The sequence below is a fragment of the Rhagoletis pomonella genome, unplaced genomic scaffold (assembly GCF_013731165.1).
Source record: "Rhagoletis pomonella isolate Grant_MI unplaced genomic scaffold, Rhpom_1.0 Rhpom_scaffold_00010, whole genome shotgun sequence".
Taxonomy (NCBI): domain Eukaryota; kingdom Metazoa; phylum Arthropoda; class Insecta; order Diptera; family Tephritidae; genus Rhagoletis; species Rhagoletis pomonella.
In genome coordinates, this window is record NW_023458564.1 from 15,158,639 (window position 1) to 15,169,183 (window position 10,545).

The 10,545-nt window shown below is 36.1% G+C and overlaps 1 long non-coding RNA gene across 2 annotated transcripts in view; it reads right to left on the minus strand.

Moving 5' to 3' along the window:
• LOC118746087 overlaps window positions 1-10,545 on the minus strand; it is a 23,731-nt gene that overhangs the window by 2,936 nt on the left and 10,250 nt on the right. The window lies entirely within an intron of this gene.

Below are 10,545 nucleotides of genomic sequence, written 5' to 3' on the forward strand. Positions count from 1 at the left end.
ACTCATATTTTTTAGCAAAAGCAAAGTTAACTATTTGAGAAATACACAAAACTGCTGGTGATACTAAACTCTGTGGCTTCAGCTATGTAGTATGTAGTTATGTGCTTATACATATTACCCATACTTACATACATACTTACAAAATGACAGTGTACTTATACATACACATGTATAAGGATGTGAGTAAGAATAATTTGAATTATGGTCATATTTGCCCTATTTAAACACTTCCACTGATCGTGGATCAACAGGAAGACTGCGCAAAACTACAAATTGTCGCCGTAAGCACCATTTCGATTTGCTATCTCTGGAACCTCTGATGTTGTCTGCTGTCATGATTCGTTGGTGTCTTAACATCACTTCGACTTGTCGATGAATCTGCCCTGTGGGGAAAATCTCTAGTTCTGAACTGGTGCGCTTCTAGTACATTTAGACCCAGTACTGGTTCGCGATAAATCTCTTTTGCATGCAAGCAACTGGCGAATTTAACATGGCGATGTCCTAGGAAGTGTCAATTGCCCCCCGCTGCATCCCTTTTTCGATAGTTCCGAACCAGTTCGAAAATCGACAGACGAAAGAAAAAAGTATCATGATTTTTCAATCTTTTTGGTTCATCCGTGGCACGATTTTAAGTTATTTTGGAAGAAATGTGTTTTCAATTTGAAATTAAATTCGTTTGAATGAAGAAATGTACGTTTACATTCCTTTAGTTGTAGCTGAGTTTGCAGAGGTGCTCGCTGTTATTTCTTATATTCCAGACGGTCCCAAGATGTTGAAATGTTAACACAAATTTTAGTTTTGTATTACCAAGCTATGAAAAAGCATCTGCGAAGCACAGAATAGAAGCGTATTTGAACGAAAAAGCCGCCGAACACATATCTATGTAAAGTAAACAAGCCCCCTTACATCCCTTATTCGATAGTTCCGAACTAGTTCTAAATTCGACAAATAAGATCTAGTTCGTTCTGTATCCCCTTTTCTATAGTTCCCAACCATTTCTAAATTCGTCACTTTAGATATAGATTTCTAGTGAAAAAACTGAAAAAAATTAGTTTTTTAAAAGTACCACTTTTCCCCGATTTTGGACTGGAGGGGATAAAGACCTAGTACGGAACCAGAAATTTGATTCACCAGTCCGCGGTTTCCCTGCAGGGTGTATATGCTAGTAATGGAGCATTTAGATTCTCTTTAGATATTGCATGTAGAATTTGCTTAATATATCATGTCTTTTATTCGAGGCTACAGCTACGGTACCGATGGTTGTACGGGAGGCTCATCCTTGCGGCACGTTCACTAACGACCCAGTGATCCGTGGTTATTAACACAACAATCTCCTTTCTATAGCAGTTTAGCTACAGCCGCCTCATCAAACGCTTCTGCCCCATACACCAGCACGTTCATTATGAGCAGTGTGACCAACCGTACGGAACCTTTCGGAAGTAGAGTACTGGTTTTTTACCTCTTTTACTTCGCAATTCGCAGTACAGTGAAATGTACTTCTTTGCAATATTTTGTACTTCAGGTCTTGTACATCTCCCATCGGTTCAGAAGTTTCGGAGATTAGCGTAAATGAACAGGATTTTTATATATTAAGATAAGCACGTTGCAAGGAGCATTGAACAAATGTCGTTCTCGTGTTGAAACCAACAAAACACACCCACGAAATTTTATTGCAATCGGTTAAGTGGTTTCGGAGATTAGCGTAAACGACACACAGTGACGTGGAATTTTTATATATTAAGATGAGAGAAACTCTTCACGACACAATCAAAGTTGATTGATTTTGAACGATCAATTAGATCAATATCTGAGGTAATTTCCGACACAATTTAGACGCCAGAGATGAGCAATTTTGATATAAAATGCACTAATATAAATTCGAATAGAAACAGTAATTGTATGCCTTTTAAAAATAATTCAAAAACTTTAATTAAGTTCGGTTTTTTTTATCTTTTAAATTAATTAAAACATATAAATTATAAGGATAAATGACGGATTTCCTTAGGGCCGTTTTATCAAGTTTCTTTTAAATTTACCTGCTCTTCAAATGCATTTTTTGTAAACAAAATTTATGTTATCAGCCAGCACATGCAAACTTAAGAACAATGTTGGTGGAAGAAAAGCCTTTAGGTGATATTTTTTGGTTAATGGATATAGTTAATATGTTTTCATATTAAAATACATTATGTTTTTATATTGAAAAATAAAGAGTTAATTTGGGTCCATTTTATGAAACGTATTTTGAATAACTAAAACAGAAATTTGCAAAAATTTAAAAACTGTAACTACTCGTATTACAAACTTGAGAGAAGCTTTGCTTTCGCTTAAGGTCATAATCAGTGTTGCATTTTAGTACTTTCCAGCTAGATTTGGCTTTTTTCGCCGTTTAGCTAGAAAAATTCCAATTTAGCAGCTAGCTTTTTTTTGTTTTTTCTGAAAATCTTTTAGCTCTTTCTAGATTTTTCCCAAATTTCGAAAACTCCAATTAAAAAATAGTGTACGAATAAACACGGCTCAATTAATCTTCACAAAATTGTAATAAGCGATATGACCACCAATACTGTATTGAGGGGACAAATAATTGATTATTGCAATGCTATGTTCATCCCCAGCGAACGGATTTTATGGAAATTGCCTATTTTTTTCTGCTAAAGCGATAGAGTATACTCGATTAAGAATGTTCACGATTTTGCTTTCTCTGATTCCATATATACACATTTGATATTGCCTTTTCTACCTTAAAGGCCAGTATGCAGCTCTCCAGAAGAGCAAAAACTACATATAAAATGACGTAGATACTAAAAAATTGTCTTGTGTCAAATTTCTTTAAGGCAGTACGCAGTCCTCAAGAAATTTGCTTAAGAATTTTGCTAAAGTTTTTTTGTGAAAAAGAGCACAAGGCAATCCATGTTTGCAAAAGAAATATATGCCCGTTTCATTATTTCTCGAAGAAAGAGTTATGGCAACAGGCTGTGAAGTATCAGATGTCAATATTCCTTTTTGTCCGTTTTCTTGAGAGCTGCATACTGGCCTTTAGTTGTAAAGGGCAAGGAAAAGCCCTTATTCCTGATAATATGAAAGTTTTAAACGTTCCATATTTAAATTGGGCGCCACTTGTATCAACTCACGTCGATCGCACGTTTAGTACATTCAAGGCTTTTTTCTCGAAAATCGAATGAAAAATGCTGCCAGAAAATTTTAAAATGCATCTTGTGGTTCAACGTTCCTACAACTATAGAGATTAAAGTTTTGTTAGTTAAAAACTCGAGAGGAGAAAATAGTCAAAGATTCAAAGTAGAAATTTTACATATTATGAAACTAGTTCACAGTTTTTTTTTACTTGTAAAATAAACATTTCTAGAATAAGTGTATTTTTTTTGCTTCTTTTTCGGTTTTTGTCTTTTTTTAGTGTCTTCTTTTGTCTTTTTTGCGATTTCTAGTACCTTTTCCTGCCTATTTCGCTATTTTATTTTTCCTTTTTTTTATAGGTTTTCAGGTCCTAAAAATCCGTTCCCTGTTCATCACTAATATACTTTTGGCACAGTTTTCTTTTGGCGGCGGGATTGTTTAATATTTGCAAAACTGCAAAAATATGGAAAGGTATAAAGGTATAAATTATCGAATTTAATAATTAACATTTATTTTTTTAACAGATATTTCAAGAAAGTTGATCGGGCATCCCAAGGGAGTATTATCGAGGCAGACAACACAAGCTCAAGCAGCTCCAAGGAAGAGCAGCCTCCGCTCAGAATTTTTCACAATTGAGCAATTGTCAAAAATCTGATTTTCAATCAAAAAGGGTTTTCTTGAAACTACCTTCTTTTCGGTTTCATGCAAATAGCCTTTAATTTGTTATTGGATGTAAAAAATGTGTACTTGTTTTGCTGTCTTTTTTTTGTGAAAAAAAACTAATAAACATTTGCATACTTCTAACCTTTTTTAAGCCTTAACAATTTTTTATTCAGCTTTTTTTACCTTTTTTTTGTCCATTTAGCTGGATCGATGAAAAAATTCTGGCAACACTGGTCATAATTTTTGACTAATTTCTAACACCACACATGCATACGTACATACTAAATAGGTATAAATATAATGACCAATACTTAACACTTACACTCATATCGATGTTCTAAATACATATATCTATACATTTGCTGTGCAGCAACCAAGCAAAATATGGGGAAAGCTTAAAGGCAAGAGGAATCTATGGTTGCACTGCTCCCCAATTCAGCGCAGATGAGTGCGATTCACGCGTCACCTCGCGCAGTGGCGCAGCAGGCACACATTCGCCCAATTTCCTTTGCACGGGGAGCTTCCTCAAACAGTTGCCATAAAAATTCTTATCAGAGCGCAGCCACGCATTTTTCCATTTCGTTCGTTATAAAAATATCGAGCACCAACAGAGTCAGTACGAGCACCCACACTCATCAATTCAAGCTGGTCTAGGCGGGAAGGTGCACCAGCTTTAGATCATTACTGTCGCTTGAAGGTATCTATATATCTACATATCTACATACATGTGTGTGCTGTGTGCTGTAGCAGAAGCTGTTGTAAGTATCTTCTGGGTTTTGCATCAAGGTACGCCAGTGTCACCTCAAACGAGAATGATATTGAACACCAGCTCGTCAAAGCACCGGAGATTTATAATTTAATGTATACATACTTACTTCCATATGTACAACCGTGAAAATATGTCGAAGTACGATTTGCGGTTTTTTTTTTGTTGCTACCCACTTCTTGTTTATCTACTCTTATTTTTTGTCGCACTTTTTCTCCACCGCTGCGTTTTAATTTTTCTTCTTGCCAATGACTGCTGATGAATGATAGATGGATTATCATTTTGTTTGGCGTAAATTGAATTTGAATTTTCTACCGATGATCAAAATGTATTATTCAAGAAGCGACATGTTGTTGTAACGGCTTGAGTAGTCTAGGGCAACATCCTGAATATTTCTGTGTAAGGGGCTTTAAGTCTTTAAGAAAATATACGTATGTACATACATACATAAGTTCATAGTACATATGCACAGATATTGAAGACAACAATAAATATTAAGAGCATTTGCAAAAAAAAATAATAATAAGGTTTGCAAAAAGGAAGCGAAATAAAGAAATTTGCAAGACTGAAGCTGGCAGCCTCTCAGCCGTGCATTGACAAACTATGCGTTACCAATTTGCTTGCAGGAAAGTCTAAAAAATTGCATTAACAAACAAAGTCGATATGTGGAGGCCAAAATGCGCAACAACAAACTTGAAAGCAAAACTGCAAACACTAATAACAAATCCTTCAATAATTCCGGTTGGCTTGCGCCGCTCTTATGCCTTGTACAACTCGGAAACTCATGCAACACAGTTGAGTAGTTGGCATTTGTTGTTGCGTAGTGCAAGTGGTGGTTGTTGTTGTTGTCGGAGCCATTGTCGAGATGAAGAACATGCTTTCATGCATCAACTGTAGCTCGAATTCAAAAGGATAATCAAAAATTCGCGATTTTTTTTCCATTTTATTTCTCATTTTCCTCCGTTTTCTTTCCGGTTTTCTCTTTCCTTTCGACCATGTCTACATTTTTTTTTTTTTGTCTTTTATGCATTCTTCAACAACACCAACAACACTATTAAGCCGAATATGGCTGCTTCAATGACTTACTAACTTGTACAATACTGTTATTGTTGCTGTTGTAGTTTTTGCAAGCCAATGATTTGTTTCTATTTTGCCTTGTTTGGCCTCGTTCGCTGCCGCTTTTCACCCTCACATTCACATATACATACATGCCGCACATCCATAACTCAATAACGCGCAAACACTACTGCGGTATGCAGGGGCAGCGGCGAAAAGGACTTTCTGCCGTCCACCCGAGCATGCAACCATAATGCATCCATGTTTGCAAGTAGCAGCCAGCCAGCCAACAGCCAAGTAGTAAAGCTCACATAACAATCACAGCCTGCAAAGGTTTGTAGAAGTAAGAAGCAGAAGAAAATGTCTAATGAAACTATATATTATTGTGCCTGCATGTATATACATACATACATATGTAGGAATGTTCAGTATGTATACATATTTATGTACACCCATATGTGGGTTTTAGTACCAATACGCATGCATATAATACTTCAACAAAACAAGCATACGCTTTGAATGCAACGTATGTACATACATACACCCAAAATACATTCATAAATACAAACATATGTATTGCATGTTGCATATCACCAAGGAACTTTAGTAGTAGGTTCGCATGCAACAAATTACCCAAGCAGTAGACTCGCCTGAGATGAAATTGAAGCACCGAAAACTTTACATTATAGTACATGCATAGAAGAAGCAAGGAAGTGCTGAACTCAAGTGACAACAACAACAACTGCCAAGTAAGTTCATATGTAGTAATGTATGCAGTGTAATTATGAAATTCCTGCCACATCCTTTTAGTTAACTTACATTTGGAATATGTACATCAAATTTATTTGAATTTTATGCATTCTTCTTGAACCGAGTGCGCACAATTTTTATTGTACGTAGAATTTTATTTAGTTTACATTAAGGACGTGGCCACAATTTGTATGATAACAAAAAATTAAATTTTATGTGGGATAGAAATACTGTACCGTATGAATGAAAACTAATAGTTTTTTGATTTCTACCGAAAAATGTTACCTTCTCATTGCCCTGTACGTACAAATACTAAGAAGATGGCAATGAGAAGGCAACATTTTTTATAGAAACGAAATTACCCTAAGCAATCGCTTTTTCTTAAAATTTCAGACCTTTTATTAAAATTTATTTTAAAAAATCGAAACCGGAAGTCGGTAATACCATCAGAAAATAGAGGATACCTGATTTGGTATGTCATATTTTGGTGTTTTTCAATAAAAAGCATTTCCCTCCATTTTAGAGGGGCTGAGCGAGTGGTCTAGGACACCCTGCATATATAAAGGATTAGTTCATTCTATAAAAAGCTACTGCCCCGACAATTTAACTAAAATCATGAACTATTATGTTATGAATAAGTTTGAAATGAAAATTAATTCACAATTTTTTTGGCGATTCTTATCACCAATAGAATAGAACAAGTTTGTGACCTCAATTGAACAAAGCCAAATAAAAAATAATAATTTTTCCTAGACTCACAGAATTTGCCTCGATAAGTTTTGATTTTAAAATTTTATCAAAAATCATTAAAAACAATTTATGAAATTTAATATGTAAAAACTTTGGGGACATGTAATATCTGATTTGTTTATACACGGAGATGTAACCATTAGGGAAGACAAAATTATGCAAATGCATATCGGATATGCAAACGCATATCGCATATGCCAATGCATATTATTTATTACACAAAAGACATATTTTGCCGAAAAGCATAAAAATGATTATTTTGGTAATAAGTTAATTAATTTTCGCACAATTTCATCTGGCTATACCTTTGCGCAGATAGCCAGGGTTACAACGAAAAGTTCAATTATTTGTAGCACAAAATTTTAATATATGTATGTACTCGTAAAAATATTTCGACTGTTGTTTTCCAATGGTGAAGTTTAGCGCTAAACCGGTTTTGGGGGTTGAAAAATTAAATGAAAATTTAACAAAAGTGAAATAATCTTTGCGTTCGTTTTTAGCGAAAGCTGTTCAACAGTTTCCAGGTGTGTTGCGAACTGATCAGCGAGTTTCATTCTACATCTATTGCAGCTGCATTAAAAATACTTTGTGTGAAGCAATATTTTCACCTGGAAAATTGCCATCTTTTAAATATTTAAATATATAGTAAAAGAAAGCGTGGAGATGATTGCACTTCATCTTTCTCTTGACAGCGGGTAAAACAGTGATCAGTTGACATTTCTAGTCTCTCCGCATGAATACCAATCGCACAATGGCCTGTCAGAACCCCCATCACTAGCCCTTGCGTGTTTTAAAGTGCCCTATAAAAGAATTTGCTGCAGCAGAGAAATGCCTTCTTTTCCTTTTTTATGTCACAAAAGGACCCGGTATCGACACCTTCCTTACCCTTTCCTCAATGTTAGGCTTCCACGACAGCCACCGTTGATCGCCCACCTAGTTACCTGGTTCAGGTAACCTTGAGCCAGATCAAAAAGGGTGTCTAGAAATCGTTCCACATCATCTACTTAGGCGATCACCCGTCAATCCACTTTTTTTAGTTTCTCTAGAAGGTCGTTTACAACCGCAATCCAGAGCAGGGGAGTGGAGTGCTCCTAATGACTCTGCACTGAGTGCAGGCGCTCCCCTACTCCGTCGCGACATACTTGATTATTGCCTCTGGAGTGACATTGTTGAAGGCCCCCTCGACATCGAAGAAGGCCCCTACTGCATAATATTTATGAGTTAAGGGTTCCTCTGACCACTTTACCAATGTGTGGAGGGCGGTAGTGACCGCCTTTTTCTTGCAATAAGCGTATTGAGCTCTTGACAGTAACGAGGGATCGCGTTTCTTATGTACAGGTCTCTCAGTCTCTCTAGCGTTTTCAGCAAAAGCGAAGAGAGACTGATAGGCCTAAAATACCTAATACATGTGCGCCTTTTCCAGCCTTCGGGATGAACGCAACACTGACTACCCTCCAAACCTTGGGGATGTACCCGGTCCTCACGCAGTTCGCATAAATAGGATCCAACCCAGCAAACATTGAGGTTAGTTATCGATTAGAGAATGATTGGAGGATTAGCCACAATCTCAAACGTTAGAGAACGACTCGAAAAACTATCGAGAATCATAGCGATCTCAACTAAAATGGGACATAGTTCTCGACTCGAGAAAATATTAATTCTCTAATCGAATTCTATTGTTGATCTCTAATGGGATTCGAATGTGAATTGCAAACTGCTTTTTTTTCTTTATTAAATAAAACGATTTTTTTTGGAAAATTTGTATCAAATGTATTCGCAATAAAATAAATAATGATTGAAAATGATAAAAATAAATTATGATTCATTCATTTGGAATATTGCTTATTTACATTTATTTGAATTTGCGTTGTCTTTCTAATCGTTCTCGAATCGAATTCTAATGTAGTTCTCTAACTTCGCCATCGACTCGAGAACGATTAGAGAATTACCCTAGTTACCTAATGTAGAAATCCAAATTTCTGTGAACCAATTGCATAGGATTTAACCAATTGCACAACACATTCAGAGCCCTTTGGTGCTGCGAAGGAATGATGCCATCGGTCTCCGGCGACTTTAATAGTGTGAACGAATTTATCGCCCAGGCCATGTGATGATCGTCCAGAAGATCGAAGAAGTACAGGACCTGGAGGGAGATTCTGAAATCAGTTAGCGGCAATTTTCGAATCCCTATCACACTTTTTGACGCAAAATCAACTGGTTACAAGATATTCCTCCTGAAGTACAAAATATTGCAAGGAAGCACATTTGACTGTACTTCGAAGTACGAAGTACAAGAGCGAAAAAAGAAGTATGTACTGTACTTCCGAAAGAAGTACGGTTGGTCACATTACTTATGGGTATAATTGGAGATCAATTAGTCCCCAACTCATCTCTAACGGGTAGTATTAACAATTTAATGATATGTACGCACTTATTCAGTGAAATTTCATGTGCGGCGTTGGCACGCAGAGAGAGTATTCGCCTAACACAACTGATCACGGCGGTTCGAATCTCAGCTGCTGCAAATTTTTATTTTTATTTTTTAAAAGTGACTAGGCGCTTTTCATACCCGTTCGGGTATAAAGGTGAATAATTAGTCTCTTCATAGGACATGCTCGAACAAAAGCGATCAGTTCATTCCATATAAAGAGATCAAACGTGGTATTAGTCGCATGCTCCTTTGCGAATGCTCCCGGAGTCATCCCGGATTAGTCCCATTTTTTGCAGGCTGTAGCTGAGTGTGCAAAGATCCTTGATACAATTGATTGCTACCAAGCATGATACAAAAATTTGAAGGTAAAACGGCTGAGAGGCACTTTCAGTCTCACATAAAAGAAAATTTGAATATTTTCATCTATTTGTTTTTCGTTTTACTTTTGTTTGGCATTTGAGTTGCACTGAAAATTTCAATTTTGTAAAGTAGACAAACTCCAAAAAATAAATTATGGCCGACGAATTGCGCGAGCGGTTTCACCTTTAAATATTTGTATCATGGCTACCAAGGCTGTCCGGGTTCAATCCCCATCAGACGGAGCATGAAATTTAAGATTTTTTTTATATTCTTAAATTAGGAAAATGTTTGGGTTTAAAATTTAAACCGAACTGTTTAAATTCTAAACCCAACATATGTGCTCTCTTTTTTTTAAACTTGGAAGGTTTTATTTCAAACTGAATTTAGTTTGGTCATATATATCTATAGTCCAAAAAGTTTAAAATTAGAAATTTAATTAGAAAACAAAGCCGAATAAACCATCAGTTGTCTCCAAAAAAACGTCCATCCGCCATCATTGACAATTCGTTTTTTGTTGCTATTTTAATATTATCCTTTATGACAATTCGAAACATGCTCAAATTCGAATTCGTGTTGATTTTCCGCTTACTTTTTGCATGGGAAACTTTCTAATCCACTCTGCTCAATGCCGTCGAAAAAA